The sequence below is a fragment of the Phacochoerus africanus genome, chromosome 8 (genome assembly GCF_016906955.1).
Source record: "Phacochoerus africanus isolate WHEZ1 chromosome 8, ROS_Pafr_v1, whole genome shotgun sequence".
NCBI classification, from domain to species: domain Eukaryota; kingdom Metazoa; phylum Chordata; class Mammalia; order Artiodactyla; family Suidae; genus Phacochoerus; species Phacochoerus africanus.
The window spans coordinates 120,632,842-120,655,067 of NC_062551.1; the positions used below are offsets into that span (position 1 = coordinate 120,632,842).

A 22,226-nucleotide genomic window follows, 5' to 3' on the forward strand; every position below is an offset into this window, starting at 1 on the left:
AGCCACGGCAATCAGAGACATAAAAGAAATAAAAGGAATCCAAATTGGAAAGGAAGAAGTAAAACTATCACTATTTGCAGATGACATGATTCTATACCTAGAGAATCCTAAAGACTCTCCCAGAAAACTGTTAGAGCTCATCCACGAATTTAGCAAAGTCGCAGGATACAAAATTAATACACAGAAATCGATGGCATTTCTACACACTAACAATGAAAGAGCAGAAAAAGAAATGAGGAAAGCAATCCCATTTACCATCACATCCAAAAGAATAAAATACCTAGGAGTAAACCTACCTAAAGAGACAAAAAGACCTGTACTCTGAAAACTGTAAGACAGTGATGAAAGAAATCAAAGATGACACAAATAGGTAGAAAGATATACCATGCTCATGGCTTGGAAGAGTTAATATTATCAAAATGACTATACTACCTAATGCAACCTACAGATTCAATGCAATCCCTATCAAATTACCAAGGACATTTTTCACAGAACTTGAACAAAATATTTTAAAGTTTCTTTGGAAGCACAAAAGACCCAGAATAGCCAAAGACATCCTGAAAAAGAAAAATGGAGCTGGAGGAATCAAGCTCCCAGACTTCAGACGATACTACAAAGCAACAATCATCAAAACCGCATGGTACTGGCACAAAGACAGAAATATATATCAGTGGAACAGGACAGAAAGCCCAGAATTCAACCCACATACCTACAGCCAACTAATCTATGCCAAAGGAGGCAAGGATATACAATGGAGAAAGGACAGCTTGTTCAATAAGTGGTGCTGGGAAAACAGGACATCCACATGGACAAGAATGAAATTAGAACATTTCCCAACACCATACACAAAAATAAACTCCAAATGGATTAAAGACCTAGATATAAGACCAGACACTATAAAACTCTTAGAGGAAAACATAGGCCAAACACTATCTGACATAAACAACAGCAACATCTTCTCAGATCCACCTCTTAGAGTATTGACAATAAAAACAAAAATAAACAAATGGGACTTAATCAAACTCAAAAATTTCTGCACAGCAAAGGAAACCCTAAACAGAACAAAAAGACAACCCACAGAATGGGGGAAAATCTTTGCAAGTGAATCAACTGACAAGGGATTAATCTCCAAAATTTATACACACCACCTACAGCTCCATACCAAAAAAAAAAAAAAAAAAACCATCAAAAAATGGGAAGAAGATCTAAACAGACACTTCTCCAAAGAAGACATATAGATGGCCGAGAAACACATGAAAAAATGTTCCACATCACTCATTATTAGAGAAATGAAAATCAAAACCACTCTGAGGTACCACCTTAAAACAGCCAGAATGGCCATCATCCAAAAGTCTACAAACAATAAGTGCTGGAGAGGGTGTAGAGAAAAAGGAACCCTAGTACACTGTTCATGGGATTGTAAATTGGTGCAACCACTGTGGAAAGCAGTATGGAGATTCCTCAGAAAACTAAACATAGAACTACCATTTGATCCAGCAATCCCACTCCTGGGCATCTATCCAGAGAAAACCATGACTCACAAAGACACATGTACTCCAATGTTCATTGCAGCACTCTTTGCAATAGCCAAGACATGGAAACAACCTAAATGTCCATCGACAGAGGAGTGGATCCAGAAGATGTGGTACATATACACAATGGAATATTACTCAGCCATTAAAAAGAATGAAATACTAGCATTCTTAGCAACATGGATGGACCTAGAAACTGTCATGCTAAGTGAAGTCAGCCATACAATGAGACACCAACATCAAATGCTTTCACTGCTATGTGGAATCTGAAAAAAGGACAGATTGAACTTCTTTGCAGAACAGATGCTGACTCACAGACATTGAAAAACTTGTGGTCTCTGGAGGAGACAGTTTGGGGGGTAGGGGGATGTGCTTGGGCTGTGGGATAGAAATCCCGTGAAATCAGATTGTTATGATTATTAAACAACTACAGATGTGATAAATTCATTTGAGTAATAAAAAAATAAAATAAAATAAAGTAATTAACGGGAAAAAAAGTAAAAAAAATAAATAAATTTATTGTCAAAAAAAGAAGTTAAAACACTCTCCTGTGATGTGACATCCCTTCCAAGAGCATCAGTCTGGCTAGAGAGCTGCCCTGTGGACAACCCTATCTCATCGTCTGTCTCCCCTCTGCCTGTACCTGGATGCTTACCTGGACCAGAGGAATTATACCTTTCAACAGATTCTCAAAGGAATCTCTTAGTCCCAACATTTCCTGGTCTTCAGGAAACTCTGAAGCATCCTTGGACTGACCACCTCATACCAGGCCAAGTCCAATGACGTGGTTCCTGGCCTCCAGCATCACACAGGAACTATGTTGAGCTGCAGTTAAAGTGCCCAGAGGACAGTTGTAGCCACAGAGGCCTCAACGGCAGCCCCTGGGAGGAGGGCTTCAATCAGAATTTCCCAGAAGATATTGTTGCTAGGCAAGAGCAGAAAGGAAGGAAGAAAGGGTGCTCCGGGCAGAGAAACAATGTGTCAAAAGCATGGAGACAGGGACCGCAAAGTGAGTGAGCTCGTGGACAGTCTTGAATTCTAGGCCTGGTGTTTGAACTTGAAGAGAAGCATGACTCAGTGGAAAGAGACCTGCATAGATTCTGATACTCCGCACATTTCCAGTTTACCTAGTGCTCCATCAGAGACTGAGGTTCAAGTCCTTGCTCTACCACTGTAGATGTGTGACATCATGCATGCCCCTTCATGAGCACAAACTCAGTGCATCTGCCTGCAAAATGTAGGTGGTGCATGCACTCACTGCTGGCTCCCAGTCCACTCAGGGATGCAGTGAAAGGAGGCTCATCTGCTGGGTAAACAATGGCAAAGCACTTTATACACATCACGTGCTTTTGTCACTTAGCTGAAGGCGGGCAAGGGGCAGTGGGCCCCTCCCAAGAATGGGGAACTGGGGATTCTGTGAGAGCCAGGCAAATCTAGGCTGGCCAGTCTCCCACCATTGCCGCTCACCCAGGCACCCCCAGGGCCTCCAGCAGAGCAGCCCACTGCATACCTGTCCCTGTTCCAGCATGCTGTTTACCTCCGTCTCTGCCCCCAGCCTGGGCTGCTGCCCTGGAAGTTGGGACCTTGCTCTCATCCCCTCATGCGATGCAGTGTTCCATCATAAGAACAGGTTGTGATCTTCTTGGTACCCAGGGGGCTCCAGGATGACAGGGAATCCTCCCAAGATGAGGGTCCAAGATGACTTATGGACACAGATTCTTCTGTTACTCCAAGTTTCTAACCATTCAGTTCAGGGGCTATCTGCTGGGGTCTGGCCAAGAGCCCTGGCTCTCCAGACCTCAGCCTTGAGGACTGCAAGGAGCAGAGTAAAGAGCTGTTCCAGAGCAGGGCCCCTGGAGCTGTGGTCCTCCTGCCTCCATAAGGCATGCCTGTGGGAGGTTTTCAGCCCTTCCTTCTCACCCCAGTCTCCACTCTCCACCTCTAGTATTTTTGAATCTGTCTCTTCTCTTTTCAGAACAGAAGATGATGCTGTTTTCTTGTTTTGCCAGTCAGTCAGGCTGCTCCTGGGAATGGGAGTGGGAACAGCCCTCCCCCGCACCCAGGAGCCAGGACGGGATAGCAGAAACCATGGTGGCCCCTTTGTGCTGCCTGTAACACCCACTGCTCAAAACTACGTTGGAGGGTTTCTCCTTTCAGATTCCCAGGACATTTTCTGGGGAAGAAGCAGGAGCAGGGACTGGTCCCTGAAGCACCCAGTCCAAATAGCTGACAGCTCTCCCCAGGCTGACCCAGCTTGTGCTCAAACTGGTTGCATTTTTTTCCCAAAGTTTTATTTTGAATTCAGACTTACAGAAAATTTTTTGGAAAAGATACAAAGAATTCCTGTATTCCCTTCACCCATATTTCCCAAGTGTTAACATTTTAACTCATTTGCTTTATCATCCACTCTTTCTCATGCATATATAAACAAACCCACATATTATTACTTTTCTAAAATATTTGACAGTAAATTGAAGACATACTACCCTTCTTGCTCCTAATAATTCAGCATGCATTTCCTAAAAACAAGGTCATTCTCTTCCATACCCACGGGGCAATGATCAAAATCAGGAAATTAACATTAATAGGGCACTATTATCTAATCTACAGACCATATTGAAATTTTGCACATTTCCTTTTTGCTTTTCTTGCTAAGCTTCCTTCCCTCACATGAACTTTTTGACAAAAGAAAAAAATCTAGCCAGGATCCAATCAATGATCATTAAGTTGCATTTTGTTGTCATGTCTCTTTAGGTGAATACCAACCACTTATTTTGTAGGATGTTCCCCAATTTGGGTTTGTTTGTTTGTTTTATGACTAAGTTCAGCTGTGCATTTTCAACAAGAATAAGTGATGCTGTGTCCTTCTCAGGAATCCTACCAGGAGGCCCATGAGAGCTATTTCTTTCATTTCAGGTGATACTAACTTGGATCACCAGCTTAAGGGGATGTCTGATGGGTTTCTCCACCATAAAATGACTACCTTTCCCTGTGTAATTTATAAATATGTTGTGTCTGTGTTGGGAGAAGGGGGTTACTGGAGAGTATGTAAATACCATTTTTCATCTACCTTTGAGTCCCCGAGTTTCAGCATCCATCGAGGATGACTTGGCACATTCCATTTAAATCCTTAGGCTTCTGGAGTTCCTGCTGTGGTGCAGCAGAAACAACTCCGACTAGGAACCATGAGGTTGCATATTCGATCCCTGGCCTTGCTCAGTGTGTTAAGGATCTGGCGTTGCCATGAGCTGTGGTGTAGGTTGCAGATGCGGCTCGGATCTGGCATTGCTGTGGCAGTGGTGTTAGCTTGCAGCTGCAGGTCCAATTTGACTCCTAGCCTGGGAACTTCCATGTGCTGTGGATAGAGCCCTCAAAAGAAAAAAAAAAGAAAAGAAAAGAAAAGAAAAGAAAAGAAACAAACAAACAAAAGAAAATAGGTGCTCATTTTGAGCTACAGCCCCTGAAGCAGACTGTGAACTAAGGGCAGGGGGATTTGAATGGCCAGACTTGGAATAACAGGAGAACCTGTGTCCACAGCCCATCCTTGAGGGCCCCCATTGCACCCTCATCTCAGGAGGATCCCTGTCATCTCGGAGCTCCCTGGGTACCAAGAAGACCAGAACCACCATGCTTTGTTCTCATCTCTGGTCAGAGTTGGGGCAATGAGGGTGCAGAACGGTCTGGCTGGGAGCTTGCAGGTGTGGAGTGCCTCGAAGGGGCTCATGGGAGGCATTCTCCCCACTTCCCACCTCTTGTCGTTCATTCAGCCCACATCACTGAGCACTGTGTGCCAGGCATCATGTTCAGTGCTGAAAGTACAAGTAGTTCTTTGGGGGGGCGGGCACACCCATGGCATATGGAAGCTCCCAGGCTACTACATCACAGCCACAGCGACACAGGATCTGACCCACGTCTGTGACCTACACCACTGCTCTTGGCAACACCAGGTCCTTAACCCACTGAGCAAGGCCAGGGATCAAACCTGCATCCTCGTGGATGGATACTAGTCAGATTCTTTTTTGCTGAGCCATGACAGGAACTCCAGTACAAGTAATTCTTGATTAAGGGGGATGCCTGGAGCTCAGAGACCTCTTCAGGTCACCCAGCACTCAGGACAAGGCTGCAAGTGTCTTCAGCCCAGTTGAGAGCAGAATAGAGTGGTGGGCAAGACATCCAGGTGCTGCATTCTCTCATCCAGATGACTCTCATCACGAGAGCTGGGCTCTGGGCATTCAAGGCACCTCCACCCCACTCCTTCCTCTCCGTCCCAGCACATAGCAGAGAGCTCTGGGCCCAGAGGAGCTGGATCGAGGCCTTGAGACCCAGGATACCTCACTTGACAGGGGGTAAAAACTGAGGCACATAGGTCAAAGCCTTTCCAAGCCAGTCCTGTCTCTGTTCTCTGCCTGTGGTTATACTGCATGTCTTTGTTCGAGGTTTAGAAATAGCTTCTGCGTCGAATTCTTACCCACGTGCCTTGGAAAAGTAGCCTCTCCAAAGTATTATGGTGATGGTGAGCATGGAAGTTTCTGTCTCAGACCGGAGCTCAAACCCCAGCTCCACCAAACCATATGACTTTCAGCGCGCCCCTCAAGCCCACCTTATAAAAGGGGGTGTTTGGGAAGGTTTACTGGGATGGTGCTGGTGAAGTAGCCAGTTCACGACCCGGGTGATCAGAAATGGATTCTTCTTAGACAAGGCCCTTTGTCTTTCCCAGCATATCCCCCCAGCCTTCCTAAGACATCTTGCAACTCTTCAAAAGGTCTGGGGTTCCTTATTCCTACACGTCCCCCTCCCTTGGGGTCTGTTTAACCCCTGTTCACCCTCCAACACTCGGCCCAAAGGACTCCTCCTCCCCAGTCTGGGCTGCCGGCTTTCCCTCTTCAGGGCTTCTCTGGGGCCCCAGCACAGTTCACCATGCCACCCTGCAGCTGTCTTTTGTCAGGGAACCCCATGTGAGGCGTGAGGGCAGCTGATCTTGATGCTGGGATCCACTACTTACTGGCAACATAATTTACATCAAGTAACTTACCTTCCCCATTGTCCACTGGAGAGCACCTTGCAGGATTACTTCCAGGGGCAGGGAGCATCCCCGTAACACACCCGGCCTTGTGCCTGCAAGGCGGCTTGGAGTGTGTGACTTCATCACCCCACGCTTACTCCTTAGCACCGTGCTGGCACTTGGGATGTGCAAGATACATGTGGGTTGAGCTTGTGAGGGAACAAATACACTCCCATCCCAAGGCAGTTTTCATTTAAAAGGCAGAACTAATTGAGGCTCAAGTCTCACCCAAAGGAAAAGCTCTAATGATGGGATTGGAGGTCCTGAGCAGGACGGGACAGTAGGGCAGGGGTGTCGGGTCTGCCCAGTGACTCTCATGTTAGATCCTAGGGCTGCCTGTGCAGAGTGAGAATGCTCCACAGCAGCCTTACTTCTGAAGCCTTCCTTTGGACCCCAAGAGGGCGCCAAGCAGGGAGTGGAAGGGAGACGGGCTGACATCACCTGGGTGCACTGAATTTCCTGCCACCCCAATGCCCAACAGCTCCCAGAGCTGGGCCCCAGGATACAGGGAGAGAAGGGCACTAGCAAAGATGACTCATGTGCAGACCCCGGGGATGAGAGGCATCTTCATGCCTCATTTAGTGGCATACGGGGCCTTCAGAGATGGTTAAAATGTCCCCCTGATTTTGAGTGATGGAGAACCAGTTTGCATTGAGCTAAACAATGCGTTTGTAGTTTTCTCCCAGAGTTTAGCATACTGGGGGAAAACAGAGTTGACACAGCTCGAAAGGGTTTTGAACTTCAGGTGACTGTATAAATGTTAATACATATCATATTTATTATTTTCTTTTCAGTTCTTTATTTTAAAAATCATCTTAATTATAGTTGATTTGCAATGTTCTGTCAATTTCTGCTGCACAGCAAAGTAAACATATTTATTTTAATTTAATTTCCTCTCCTTGTTAATAATAAAAGCTAACCAGGTATTTGGGTTTTATGTTATTTTATTTTTCCTTCCTTGAGTCCTTTTGTTCCTACTACCGGGCAGGGAAAGTCTTGTTCAATAACCTGCACTCACTCAACTTTAAGAACTCTGGGGCTAGGAGTTCCCTGGTGGCCTAGTGCGTTAAGGATCAGGCATTGCCACTGTTGCGGCTTGGGTTTGATCCCTGGCCCAGTAATTTCCACATGCCATGGGTATGGCCCAAAACAAAAACAAACAAACAAGCAAAAACCCTGAAGAATTCTGGGGCCACCCCAGATAATCAAGGAGAGGAAGATAAGGACCCTAGTACCTAAGTCAATATAGGCTACATAAAACTGGTATTATTGAGGAAAAAAGTGAGAAGGGAGGAAAGGGAGGTGGGAGACAGGAGAGAAGAGGTGGAGAGGAGTGACTGTGCAGAGCATCTACAAGTGAGGGAGACAAGATGCAGAGATTAAAAGTGCAACTTGGCAGACAGGCTTGGAACCCTGACCAGGCTGGGTCACCTTGACAAGGACTTAACCTCTCTGAGCCTGTTTCCTCATCTGTCAAATAGTGATAACACCAGGCTCAGAGAATTAAATAGGATTATAACTAAATAGCTCTTGGAGTTCCTTTTGTGGCTCAGCAGTAATGAGCCCTACTAATATCCATGAGGATGCTGGTTTGATCCCTGGCCTCACTCAGTGGGTTAAGGATCCGGCATTGCCGTGAGCTGTGGTGTCGTTGGCAGATTTGGCTCAGATCTGGTGTTGCTGTGGTGTAGGCCGGCAGCTGCAGCTCAGATTCGACATCTAGCCTGGAAACTTCCATATGCGGCCCCCCAAAAGAGCAAAAAAACCAAAAACCAAAAAAAAAAAAAAAAAGCTAAGTAGCTCTTAACAGGGCCTAGCTCAGGGCAAGCACCCCAGTACTGACAGCTCCACGGAGCCTCAAAGGAAAGAGCCCAGCTGATAAGTGTGAACTGGGAGGTCCTGATTCCTCTACTCAGCCCAGGCCTGGGCTCCTTCTTGGGAATCCCACAGGCCAGCTTCAGAAGCCAGTGCATCTCACTGCCTGGCTCTGGGTCTCGCCCTGAAAGTAAGGATGATAGTTGAGTTCCTTACACCAATGCATGCACGTCCACACACTAAGGACCAGGGTGAATCAGGATGATGGGTAACACTGGATGCCTCTGGGGAGAGTATTGGGTGGCTGGATTCAGGAGGTGAAAAGACTTTTCATTATATGCATTTTCTTTTTCCTTTTTTTTTTTTTGCTTTTTAGGGCAAAAAAACCTGCGGGCATATGAAGGTTCCCAGGCTAAGGGTGGAATCAGAGCTGCAGCAGCTGGCCTACACCACAGCCTCAGCAACGCCGGAGCCAAGCCTTGTCTGAGACCTACACCACAGCTCACGGCAACACTGGATCATTAACCCACTGAGTGAGGCCAGGGATCAAACCCACATCCTCATGGATCCTAGATGGGTTTTTTACCACTGAGCCACGATGGGAACTCTCTGCTTTTTCATATTTTTGAATCTTGAAACATATGAATATGTTACCTCTTCCAAAAAATAGATAAACTTTTTTTAAACTCAAAGACCATATGAGCAGCCTGAGGCCATATGACCCGGGAGAGGATGGCTGCAAACAAGGGCAGTGGTGTTGGGAAGGCTCTTAGAGGCAAGAAAGGGCAAAGATAGAGGAAGGGACAGGGGAGCATCTGCTCATTGGGGTCCCTGGAGCAGTGAGACAGAGGGGTGTGCACAGGGACACATCAGGGTATCTCTGGATGGGGCAGGGGCAGACTGGATTTAAGAGAAAATGACTGAAAGTGGCCTAGGGTCAAGCCCAAGCTCGCCTGGGTTGGGAGGGGACTCGTCAGTAGAATGGAGCTAAGGAAAGGGAAGAAGCGGGGATCAGGGCCTGAACTCCTCATTCCAAGTGTCTGTACAATTAAAGAATTTACTCCTCAGACTCTCCTGGAGGAGGGAGTGCCTGTGTGTGGCTGTTTCTCCTTTATTTACTCCTTACAACTCTTAGGGGCGGGGTGTGCTATCCATGTTTTAGAGATAAGGAAACTGAGGCTCAGAGAGGCTAGGTCACTTTTCCAAAGTGACATAGAAGGTATTTGCATCCCACTCTGATACAGTCTCCAAGCCTCCTCCTGGTCTGGGCAAACCCTGGTTAGCTGTCCACCAAGGTGCAAGCAGGCGTGGAGACATTCAGGGTTCCCTGAAGAGTGAGGAGCTAGGCTAGCACAAGGGCAGAGAAGCTGGGGTGATAAGGAGGGAACTGGGGGGCTGGCTGCCCACTCACCAGGCCTCCAGGCATCTGAGAGAGTTGAGACTGATGGGGGGAGGGAGGGAGGGGATTGGCAGGGAGAAGGGAGGGCAGCTTAGAGAAACAGAGGAGGGGTGGGAGGGAAAGGGAGCTCTAAAGTCAAAAACTTAAGACTTGCAAACACTCATCTGGGGGGAAAGCGAGTGTTGGCACTCCACTTCCTCCCAGGATGGTGCGATTACTTTAAAAGCATTTCCAGAATGCTGCCCTTTTGGGACCAGGCTCTCAACTGTCCGCAGTTTATTCTTTTTCCTTAATTTGTTCATGCATGCATGCCACGAATTGATGTGAACTGAATATTTGCCTGCCTGGAGAAAATAGTCTATCGAAGGTGGGCTATCAATGGTAGCCAATAATTTTTGTTCAGGGGGGTGCATTCCATTTTGGGAGAGACCAATGGCATTCGCAACCATGTCTAATGCCTGTCACCTCAGGTGGGGCTGGGCCCCTAAGCTCACTGCACAGATGTCCCTTATCCACCTTCCCCAGGTGGGGAATTTCCATTTGAGGTCAACGGCGTGTCATTCCAACATTGACTCTGCAGACCCTGTGCCAGGAGGAGCTGGAGATTTGCCCAGCCCAGTGGCAGTTGAACTTGGAAGGTGAATGTTGGACTTGGAGGCATTCCTGTTCTGGGATATTCTGTGTGCTCTACTGGTGCCCTGTGTGCAGGAGAGGGTAGGACTCAGCTCAGAATAGAAGAAATGTTGGGTCTTTACAAAAACCCAGGAGCTCCCTGATGGCCTAGTGGGTTAAAAATTTGGCATTGTCACTACTATGGCTCTGGTTACCGCCTGTAACCAATTCCTGGACCAGGAAACTCTGTATACCACTGGTATGGCCAAAAAATTAAATAAAAAGTGTAAAGCGTGTGTATATATACGTGGCTGGGTCACTTTGCTATACAGCAGAAATTGGCACAACACTGGAAACTCTATCATTGAAAAAAGATTTTAAAAACTTTGAAAATGAAAATAAAATGAAAAACCCAGGAGGAGAGCGGAATTTGTCACTAAAAGGTCGAGGAAACATTCTTCACAAATTAGCATCACACAGAAAGGAGGGGGAAAGGAAGAGAAAAAAAGAGAAAAGTAAGAGAGGGTTTAGGAGTTCAAACGTGAAGATGAAGAGCTGAAAGCCCTTTGAAAGTGCTGCCAGAGCAGGGGCTGGAGGGTAAGGGGCAGCCTGAGCCAGTGCCTACCCTTGGAGGAGGCAGAGAGAGGCCTCAAGACCCCACAGTCACCACCACAAGGGTACAGCTGCCTAGCAGTCCAGAGCCAGCCTTTACATGTCAATGCAGCACCAAAAACATTGAGGGAAAACCGAGATATCTACCAATGAAATGACTCCATTACTGGGAGATTGTCTTCAACCAAAATTCATAAGTTGATGTGTATTAAAGCTATGAAGTGTAGGTACGGGGGTTCAGTAGGCAAGTATCTCTACTTTTCATTATGCTTGACAGTTTATAATAATAAATAAAGTCTTTTAAAAATAGGGGAGCTCTGAAGGAATCACTCCACTGCAGGTGGAATATAACCAGCCCTTCAGTGAATACAGAGCCCTGGATACAGAAAGCCCACTGCACTGCACCATCTTGAGCATCCAAGGATTTTGGTATCTGCGGGGGTCCTGGAACCAATCTCTTGCAGATTCTGAGGGATGACTGTACTAGCAGAGGAATATAAGCTGTAACTATAAGCAGAAATTAATGAGAATTGTGTCTTGGGTTTTCTTAAATACCACTGCAAATCAGGGCTTCTTAACTGGGGGAAGATGGATGAGCTTCGGGATACCCAAACTCCCTGTAATCGTGTGCAAAGTGACCTGAGAGTTTTCTGCAACTTTTCAAGGAAGCTATGACTCCCCCCACACACCCCTGCAGGCTAATAAATTATATTCTCTCTTAAATGTGCTGTGCATGCATAGTTACTTGGTGTGTGCTTTTAAATAGGTTTATTTTATGGGACTGGTGTATTCACATCTGGGCCTGTGTTTTCCATCTCTTAGACAATGGAAGAGGACAAATGTGGCCACCCCCCTGCACAGTCCAGCTCCCTGGGCCCCTCCTGCTCCTGAGTTGCAGCAGTGAAGGTGGGGGAAGACTGTGTCAGAGAGAAGGTTTCCTAGTGGGGGGTTGATGACAAAGAGAGGCCGATGAGGTTCCTTGGGGTCTGAGATAACAGGGGGGCTAAGTGTGGTTTGTGTTAGGGGATAGGGAGGGTCTCATCTGGAAACAATCTCCACACTGAAATCAAGGCTCGAAGGCCTCCCCCAGATAATGATGTGTAAAGGACCACAGGTTAGCATTCGACCATGGCGACTGGCCCCTGGCCCTGGGAAGAAAAAGGAGGAGAGAATAGAGCACATGATTCAGGCATCACTCAGCAGCTGGAGCACTGAGCATGGCTCTCTCCCATGTCCCCTGCAGAGCGGACAGGTGGGGGCTGAAGCCATTCCCCACTCTCTCACAGGCGGCCACAGACTGATGAACACCCAGGCCTCCCTTCTTCCAGCCCCATCACACAGAGGGAGATGGAGACCCTTGGTGGAACCTGCCCATTCCTAGACCAAGCTGCAAGGCTGAAGGCTGGGGCCGGAGGTGAGATAGAATAAAGGAAAAGGGCTGTCCCAAGACAGGGCCTGACAAAGGCTGTGGCTGGTGTGCTTATCTGGTTCTCACCTCAGGAGGACTTGCCCCCCGACCCCCCTACCCCTCTAAGTTCTACTTTACATTCTTCCTCCTTTGGAACCCTCCCCCATACCTTCCTTCTTGAACCTCCTGTGGCTCTCAGGGCTTGGACATTGCCCTGGCTCTGTGTCATGATGCAAAGTCGGCAGCACCCCAAGCTTCTCCCTCTCCACTGCCCTCCCACCAGAAGCCTGTCTCTTAGGGCGTTGTCTAGAACCTTCAGTTTTCTCCAACCACGCAAACTGTCAATGCAGTGGAAGGTGCAAGACCAAGAGCAAGATGCTCTGCAGCCAGTCTTTGGTTGCATCCTCATCCTTCCTTTACTGTGGGCCCTGCCTCTACTGCCTCCTTCCCTATCTCCTCACAGCACTTTGCCCCCAACCCAACTCAAGTCAGGTGGCTCGATTTTCCTTCCATCTGAGAGGAAAGGAGCTTCCTGCTGGGTTTGGACACTGTGGGTTTGCAGTGGAGACTTCCGGAGGTGCACACCAATCCAGAGATTTCTCTAGAGGGTTCAGGTAGCAAACAGACTCCATGGAGGGAAAGAACAAAGCTACTCCCAATAGAGCAACCTTGGGACCCAGAGGCCTGCCTGGCCAGATTCCATGAACCACAGAGCACTGGAGAGCCTTTTTTTTTTTTTTTTTTTTTTTAAACTGTGCTTTATTTAGGGCTAAGCTGGAGAAAGCGTCATCCAATAGTTACAGAAGGTTACAAGGAGTTTTAGGGAGTTGAGTGTGAAAAGAGCAGTTGTACTGAACTGCAGCAGTTTGTTGTTCTTTTTTTTCTTTTTTTTTTTTTTTTTTTTTTTTTACAATATCTGGACATCTTAAAAGGAGGAGCCAAGAGAAAGAAAAAGAAAAAATTTTAAATAATAATTAACCAACAAAAGAAGGAAAGGAAAAAGAGAAGGCCTGAGAGGAACCAGAGAGTTGTTTTCCTAAAGAAAAAAAGAAAAAAACATGGTAGGTTGGAGGGCAGCCCCCCTCCCCCAGCCTTCAGATGAACTAGACCTCAACAAGGAGGGTGGAAAGGCAGAAGGCCAAAGCAAGTCTTCCCAACGGTGCAAATAAATTATAATAAATATGTTATACTTTAAAATATATGTGTTCTTAAATAATTCAGTGTTTTTTTCTGATTCTGAGTTTTTTTAAGCAATGTCTTTAACTGCTCTAAAGTCATTTACCAAAGATAAATATCGTGCTTTCATTAAATAGTTTTCCTTGTTTTTTTTCTCTATCATTACAATTAAAAGTCCTACAAAATATGCAAATTTATTTACAGAAAAACAGAGCCGGCATCATTTAAACATCCCTGTTTTTCAAAATTCCTTGTAAACAGTTTCAGAAATTCTTCAAAGATTTTTTTTTCTCTCTCTCTTGTTTAAGGTTTTTGTGTGTGTGTGTGTGTTGTTTAGTCGTTTTAAGATGAAAGTTCCCAGGTCTCCCTTGCCCGGAAAGTCTCTGGAGCAAGCATGGAAGGCGAGTGAAGCAGAGGTGTCCAGGGCTTGCGGAGAGCGGGCGAGCGCGCGCAGCTCCCAGAGCAAAGCGAGGCGAGAGCGGAGGGCCTTCCTGCCAGGGGCGTGGCCTCCACCGGCGAGGGGGCAGCCAGGGGCCCACAGGTCTGGGCGGTCCGGACTGGCCCTCGGGGTCAACGGCGTCCAACAGCACTCGCAGGGAGAAGGGATTGATGCTCAGTCTAAACTCTACAAAAGTACAGTCCTACAACATCTGGGATTTTAGCAGTAACGCTAACTTCTATAGTTTTTTTTTTTTTTCCTTTTTTAAATTTTTTGCTTTCCTCTAATTTTTCTTCTATTATATAGGTATTTTAAACTTCTCCTTTTTTAAAATTCTGTACAACTATTATTTTAAGGGGGGGGGGAGAGTTAGAAGCATTTACAGACTTTTCACAACCATTATCTTGCCTTGTCAGTCCCTTTTTTCCCCTCCTTGTTTCCTCACACTTCACAGTTAATGAGTTCTAATACTTCGTTGCTTTCCCCAAATATCCACCAATTTGTTCATCTTAACAGCTCCATCCAGACATATAATACAGAAAACCATAGGAAAGTGTCATAGACTTGAATGAGGGTAATCAAAGCGCCTCTCAAAGTATCAAAGAACTATTATCTTGCTGTTTTAAAAGCATTGAAGCATTATTTTTCCTTTTTTTTTGTTTTTTGTTTTTTGTTTTTTTTTGTCTTTTTTTAATTACATTTTTCATAGAATCGCTCTAAGCTGTTTCAAGAACAGCCATGAGGCAAGAGGAGGTTCTCCTCGGTTCTCCCCTCTATTTGACCTAGAGCTACACATCTGCGATAAAAAGTTTGGTCCTTTGGTCCCTAAATAGCTAAAGGAATGACAGATAGAGATGCTCAGTGGCGGCCTCCCAGCCGCCCCCTGGGGACCAGGTCCCACCACACCGTTTGCCCCAGCCTGCCTCAGGCGCCCACGGGCTGGAAAAGCCCTGGGATTGGGAAGCAGCGGCTCTTCCCAGTTCCCAGCCCTGCAGCCTCCCCATCTTGTCTCAAGTGATTTTGTTTGAAAGTTGCCTTTTTTGTTTTTTCTCATTTTTCTTCATCTTCTTCTTCTTTATGTCATATATATATATATATTTTTTTTCCCCCAAACACGTGCCCTCTGAACTCCATAGACGCTATACTTTCCTTGAAGAAATGCGACAGTCACAGAGTGTCTGGAGTCTTCAGCTTGATTGATATTGGCTGATATGTCAAAGGTGTCATCCAACAGTTCTCATTTATAAATATATATAGAGAGAGGTTTGTTTTTTAATGTAGCCCGTTCAGCATCCTGCCCTAAAATGAAGAAAATCAGGGCTGATTAAGCCAAGAGAGGAAACACAAAACACGTCCAAACACCAAAAGGAACCTGCCTCGGGGAGGGGTTAGGGTGGGAGCTCTGAGGGATGGTGGGAGGGAAGAGACCAATATGAGAATTAGTCATGATCATGATACCAAAAAAAGAAATCGACTCTTCTAATCAGAGTAAGAAACCACTGGGAGATCTAATGGTGATGGTTGTAGCTGAGGTTTGGTTGTTGCGCAAGGGTTTTTGATTTGGGTTCCTTTAGAGTTCTGGATTGGGGGTCGGCGAGCTCTAAGGGAAGAATTTGGGACTGTGGGATATGAATTCATAATTAAACTGATCTCTGAGGGATCTAGCCCAGATACAATATGTATACAGAAGCCTAGCAAACAAGATGGAAAACAGCTAGCAGCCCAGCCCACTCCTCCCCCAGATCCCTGACATGAATTTTACAGACTCCTTGCCCAGTTTCCCAGCCAAGGTCAGTGGCTATTTGCGAGGCTATGTATATATATGTATATCTGGATATATGTGTAGAATAATTCACCTGCACATATGTGGATATACATGGATATGTGTGTATGTATATGCATAGATACACACATACACACACACACAATATTTTTCTCATACATGCCAGGGAATTTAGAGGAAATTCAAAACTTCGAGAAAGTGATAGGAGAACCTAAAAGAAGTTAGAACGGATTTAATCATCAAAGTTAAATTGACTCAGACAGTCCTCGATTTGGTTTTGAATGGTGGCTTTTTGGTGTTTTGTTTTGCACTTCAAAGAAAAAAAAATCATGATCTGACTAGAATCAGAAAGAGAATGCTTAATCATTGTGAATTAACAAATGAGACTCGTCTCCATTCTAGCAAGCAGCTTCCACTTATACATGGGGGTGACTGGTTACATCAAGAAAGTTAGAACTGCAAAGCCCCCATTTGAGGGGACAACGTCATGCGTATATCAATCCATGCTGGCAGGTTTTTCACACTGTTGATTCAACAAACAGCAAACCGTACACAGCAATCTAAACAATTACAACACCAAATAAAATAATAATAAAATTAAAAAACACTTGTCAAGGACCCTTTTTCAGTTGTAAACAAAAAGGTGCATTTTGCTTTTGTCAGTACTGTTTTTTTCCAAACCAACCAAAAAGCCCTCCCCAACCCCCAGGCCCCCACCTCCCCTCCCCACATTTAATTTAGCAGAAGTGGCTACAATACAAACCTTACAATTGTTCCCGGGCTCTCTCTCAAAGGCCTCGGGCTTTGAACTCTAGGTTTTTGGTTTAGAATTTTGCTTTTTTAAAATCATTCTGTTACTGCAGAGATTTTGTTTTTGTTTCTCCTTTAGAAGTGAGATTTAAAATAGCCTAACTGGAAAAAGACCAGACCTAGGAAAGTGTCAATTGAAAAAGGCCCCCAAATTTCTAGAAAAAAATAAAATCACAATATTTTCAAAGTGCAAGTAAATCAACCACGCATAGATTTTTTTTTTAAAGAAGTTTTCCTTATTTTTAAGAAAAAAAATAATGGTTTGCACAGTTAAATGATCCCATGTCCGATCATTCGGGAATTCATCTTTATTTTTACTGTATTTTTTTTTTTGGTTCTTTTGTTTTTTTCTCTATGTGACATCTAGAGAAGCATAAAAAACGCTGAACAAGAAAAACCAAACAACAGAAAGTAAAACCACTGCAAGCACCAAGAACGAAACGAAAATGAGCACAGCAAAAAAGATTGTGGCAGCACAAAAGTCAAGAAAATGCACGTGTGATCATGACTGGCCAATCATCAACTGATACAACATCCAAGAAAAACGCTCCAATCACAGCACCTCCACGAAACTTGACGGCAATTGTCATGCAACCGATTCTTAGCCTTGTTACATGACGCCATCATGTCACACTGTGAACTTTGAGTTGATTTGAACTTACGGATGGGGGACTGTTTTCTCCACTCTCATGTGATTACGTGAACTTTATTCCTAGCTCAGCGCGAGACTGTGGTGGATTTGACTGGCCCTGGTTGGGTTGTTGGAATTTGATTGAATGACAAAAGAAGAAAAGATTTATATATATATTTATATATGTAGAGAGAGAGAAAGAGAGGACAAGAGTGTGGGCAAGGGGGGGAGGAGGTGGAGGGGGCGGGGAGTGTGGGGGGATAGGGGGGGAGTAGGGTTGAGGGTGAAGAAGGGCAAGGAAGAAGTTAAAACAAAATTAAAAGGTTTATACAGCACCAGACCACAGCATCAATCTAAAAGCTCTGATGAGAGAACACCAGTCAAATTATAGGAGAACTGAAAAAAAACTCAAAGGATGGAGGAAGCCAGCAGACAAACGACATGGGCACATCAACACACACGCACACGCACGCACGCATGCGCACGCGCACGCACGCAAGGTTGTTTATGAAGACACGTGATACACTGTGAACAGCAGCAGAACCTCACACAGGGCCACTAAGGGCATCCGTCATGCGCTGGGAAGAGGAGGGAGGGTGTAGGCCATTTGGCGAGGAGGCCAGAAAAAAAATAATGAAACAGCCCCTCAAACCACCTTGGCCGGCAAGCACGCTCTCTGCTTTTCATCACCCTGGGTTTTTTCTCTCTTGCCCAGATGCCTGCCTCCCCAACCTTCCGGTGGCTTCAGCCTGTGGACCAGCAGGGGCCGGGGGGGGGGGGGGGGGGGGGTGAGGTGGGGTGGGGTTGGGGGGCAGCCTGACAGGGTGGCCCTGTTCGGCTGGGTGGGTCACAGGCTGGCTAAAGTTACCGCTGTATCCCTGGGGTCCATCCGCGAAACAGCTTGCGGCCCAGTAGAGTCCACACCGACAGCCACTTGGCCCTCCCACCCTGTCCGGTCCCACCGCATGGGGAAGGGTGCCTTCAATAAAAGAGCTCCCAGGGTGTGAGGTGTGATCCTCTCCCCTTCCACTGTGCCTCAACCCTCTTTCCTCGGAATCTTCAGAAAATGAACACTTTCAGTTTTGAGATTTAGAGTAAATCACATCAATATTCTTGGGGTTCTACAAACACACCCTGGCACTCCTGGTTTCATTTCCTAATCACCTTACTCCCTCTGCTTTGCTCCTAAGAGGCCACATGTGGCCAAAGGTGAGGCTGCTTCAGGGGACATGAAGCCTTTAGTAGCCCTGCAGGGTAGGTGACACAGGACAAACCACTGGACAGGGGTGTGCGATGATGGCCCTGGATCTCCCGTCCCTGCTGCTGTCACTTGTGATTTGCTGCCCTCCCCAACTCTCCCTCCCCATTTCGGTTCCTTCACCCCCTACACCCCTCGGCCTACCCTCCAGCTTTCTAGACTGATAGGGCTCACAGGCCCTGACCTGCCTTCTTTACTGGTGGCGCCCTAACTGCTGGAGGCTGAGTTCCCTTCTCTGTCAAGCATCATCAAATTATTTCAATTTCAGTTGTCTTGAGCACACCACACCACTTGGAGTTTTTTGACCCCACCCAGGGCATCTGGGGTCTCCAGCCGTACCCCTCCTCATGGTTAACCCCTGAGCTCCTCCCCAGCCCCCACTCCTCTGCAGCACCCGGGGGCCTGTGCCAAAGCCTTTGCACAAGCTAAGGAGCCCAGCAGCCAGAGTGGCAGGGAGCAGCAAAGAAGCCAGGGACCCTACACTCCCATCCATCAAGATGGGCAGACCCCACCCTAACCCTAACCCTAAACCTAACCCTAACCCTAAACCAGGCTTATCTGCAGGGTTTCTGATGCACTCAGCTTCTACATGCAACGGCTTCCGCTCTCAGCTTTGTGCTTTCCTTCAGGGAGTGTTGAAGGGAAGCCTGGGATTGTGACATGTTATTGTGGATAAGGTGCAAAATAGCTAAGAAGTGACTATTTTAAGCCTAAACCCAGCCTCCAGCTCTGCCTTCTCAGAGGAGCCCCCAGTTCCTTTTCCTCCACGGAGCCCTGCCCTGCCTGCCTGTCCAGGCTGGGTCCCTGCTCTTCCAGGGCCCATCATGGGCCTGCCTGCATCTCCAGCCCCTCGTGAAAAAAAGCCCTCAGACCCACCACACAGGATGGCCAACTGGCGGGCCCTTGGGGTGGGAGAAGAGGCCTAAGAACTGAGAAGGGCAGTGCCATCAGGGGTCAGCCATGGCAAATGCAACTAAGGGACCTCTAGGGATATGCCCACCAAGTCCAAGTCCAGAGCACCTTCCAGGTGTCCACACCACTGTGCTTCTTTGCTGGCTCCCAGCTTTCCTCCAGCTGCCCTTCAGTGCCTGGTGCTGCCTGATGCTGGGGGTTCAAGCCTGACTGTAACACAGCCTCTCCCCAAAGCTCAAACTGGGGAAATTTCTCATACATGCTCATCTCTGAACAGCATGGGGAAGCTTGGATCAGGCCTGGGAAGCCCCACCTCAGGACCTGGCTGAGGAAATTATGGTCAGACTGAGGCAATTCAGATGCAGGGGCTAAACAGAGCTGGCCTCTAGTGTTCTGAAGGCCAGGCCCAAAGCCACAGCCCAGCACCAGGTAGGTCAGACCCAAAGCACCCATGCCTGCAAAGCTCGGAGCGGACGCTGTGCAAAACCACACTCAGAACCCAAGTCCAGGGACCAGGGATGGGGCTCCCACGGGATCAAACACGCCGCTCAGCTTGACCTCCCCCCACAGAACCCCAAGGCTGGGTGCCTGCCCACACCCACCCAAGGTGCGAGCCAGTGAGCTCTGAGAGGGGACAAGGGACTTGAGTGTCTGCCTGGCCCTGGCCACATTCACGTTTTTGCTCATGCTTCTGGCCTGTGTTTCCTTCCTCTTACTTTCCCATCTTTGCACAAGCTAAGGAGCCCAGCAGCCAGAGTGGCAGGGAGCAGCAAAGAAGCCAGGGACCCTACACTCCCATCCATCAAGATGGGCAGACCCCACCCTATCCAGGCTTCATTTTGTGAAACCAAAGCCCAACCACGTTCCTCCTCCCTACAGCTGCCCTGCCTGGGCTGGGGGGTGGGGGGCTCTCCTTCCCCAGACCCTCATCACTCCAACTTCTGACCCTTGCCTCTGTCTTCACTGCTGGCTCTGAGATCACCTCCCTGTTGCCCCTTCATGCCTAGCTATGGATTGTCCCTCGGTCCCTGCGTAGGCTGGCTCTGCCCTTCTGAGCACCTAGGACTCATCATCTGTAAAGAGCCTTTACTGCCCTAAAAAAAATCATGCAATTTTTTAAGCTGCCTTTTTTTTTTTTTTTTTTTTGCTCTTTACGGCCGTACTTGTGGCATATGGAGGTTCCCAGGCTAAGAGTTGAATCAGAGCTACAGCTGCCAGCCTAAGCCACAGCCACAGCCATGCCAGATCTGAACCGCATCTGTGACCTACACCACAGCTCATGGAAATGCCAGATCCTTAACCCATGAGCGAGGTCAGGGATCAAACCAGTGTGCTCATGGATACTAGTCAGGTTCCTTACCGCTGTGCCACAATGGGAACTCCCTAACTGCTTCTGTGGTGCTCTTTCCTCCCTCCCTCACTGGCAGCAGCCACTTCTCACTGCAGTCCTGGAGCCTGGCCCTTACCTGGTACCCACCTTCTGTCTTGGTCCTGGGTGGGGAGGCCTGAATGCACCACTTGCTAAAATCCTGTCTGAATGGAGCTAACGGGTCAACTTTACTGTAGGAATCTACCCTAGGTGGAGGAGGGGTAGTCAGATGGCTGACCCCAGAGAAGTGAGATGTCATATGTGTCCCCTGATATTCAAGACACTCTGGGGTGGGAGACACGGGGTGGGTGAGGATGGCAGTGGGGTTTATCATTCTCCTCACTTGAAAGGGTTAAGAGCACAGCCTCTGGAACTCCCTCCCCTTCTTTCTTGGCTTCAAATCCTGGCTCTACCACTCAGTAGCTGATTGGCAAGTGACTTAATCTGTCTGTGCTCCATCTGTAAAATGGGAATGATAACTACTCACCTTATAGGCGGCTACAGTTATGTCTTGGAGTTGCCACCTACAAGAACTCTGCCTCATGCATGGTAAACACAGCGTAAAAGTCTGCAGTTCTCAGCTTCCTGACCTTTGTATTCCCCAGTGGAAGAACCACTCTGCTTTTGAAGCCACTCCTTTCAAGCCCCCAGCCCAGTCACAACTACTGGCTGGCTCTACCCTAAAGGGCACTTCTTACCTACGTACCAAACAACAAATCTGCCTTCCCCACCCCTTCATCTGGAATTTCTCTGACCTAAATGTTCTCTCCAGTGATAGGTTTTAGTTTTGCATCGAAGTCTAAGAGACGAAGGAGCAGGCTGCTTTTGGGGGAACCACAAAACATACCCACAGGGGCCCCTAAGAATCTCAGGACATGACTATGAAACATGCCCCCTGCTTAAAAAGTCCTCTGATGGGAGTTCCCGTCACGGCTCAGCGATTAACGAACCTGACTAGCATCCATGAGGATGAAGGTTCGATCCCTGGGCTCACTCGGTGGGTTAAGGATCCAGCATTGCCATGAGCTGTGGTGTAAGTTTTAGGCATGGCTTGGATCCCATGTTGCTATGGCTGTGCTGTAGGCTGGCAGCTACAGCTCAGATTCGACCCCTGGCTTGGGAACCTCCATATGCCTTGGGTGCAGCCATAATAGACAAAAAAAAAAAAAAAATTCCTCTGATGGCTCCAACACTTGGGTTTCATCATTGAAGAAATGCCTCAAGGGCAGAACTAAACATATTTAAGAAACTGTGTTCCAGGTCGCGAAAGGGCTGCTTTCACTGCACTGTCTCTTCTCAGGAAAGGCACCCATCCTCTGGCTGCCGCAGTGACTGTGTGAGCACAGAGCCAGAAGCTCCTTGAGGGCAGGATGGTGACCATGCATCTCTGCACATCCCGGCACTGAGC

At 47.3% G+C, this 22,226-nt stretch overlaps 1 protein-coding gene across 1 annotated transcript in view; it reads right to left on the reverse strand.

Moving 5' to 3' along the window:
• Positions 1–13,931: 13,931 nt before the first annotated feature.
• CELF4 (CUGBP Elav-like family member 4) overlaps positions 13,932–22,226 on the reverse strand; it is a 235,221-nt gene continuing 226,926 nt past the window's right edge. Inside the window, exon 13 of the mRNA XM_047794158.1 lies at positions 13,932–15,354. The gene's annotated coding sequence lies outside the window, so the exon portion shown is untranslated. The remainder of the gene's footprint in view (positions 15,355–22,226) is intronic.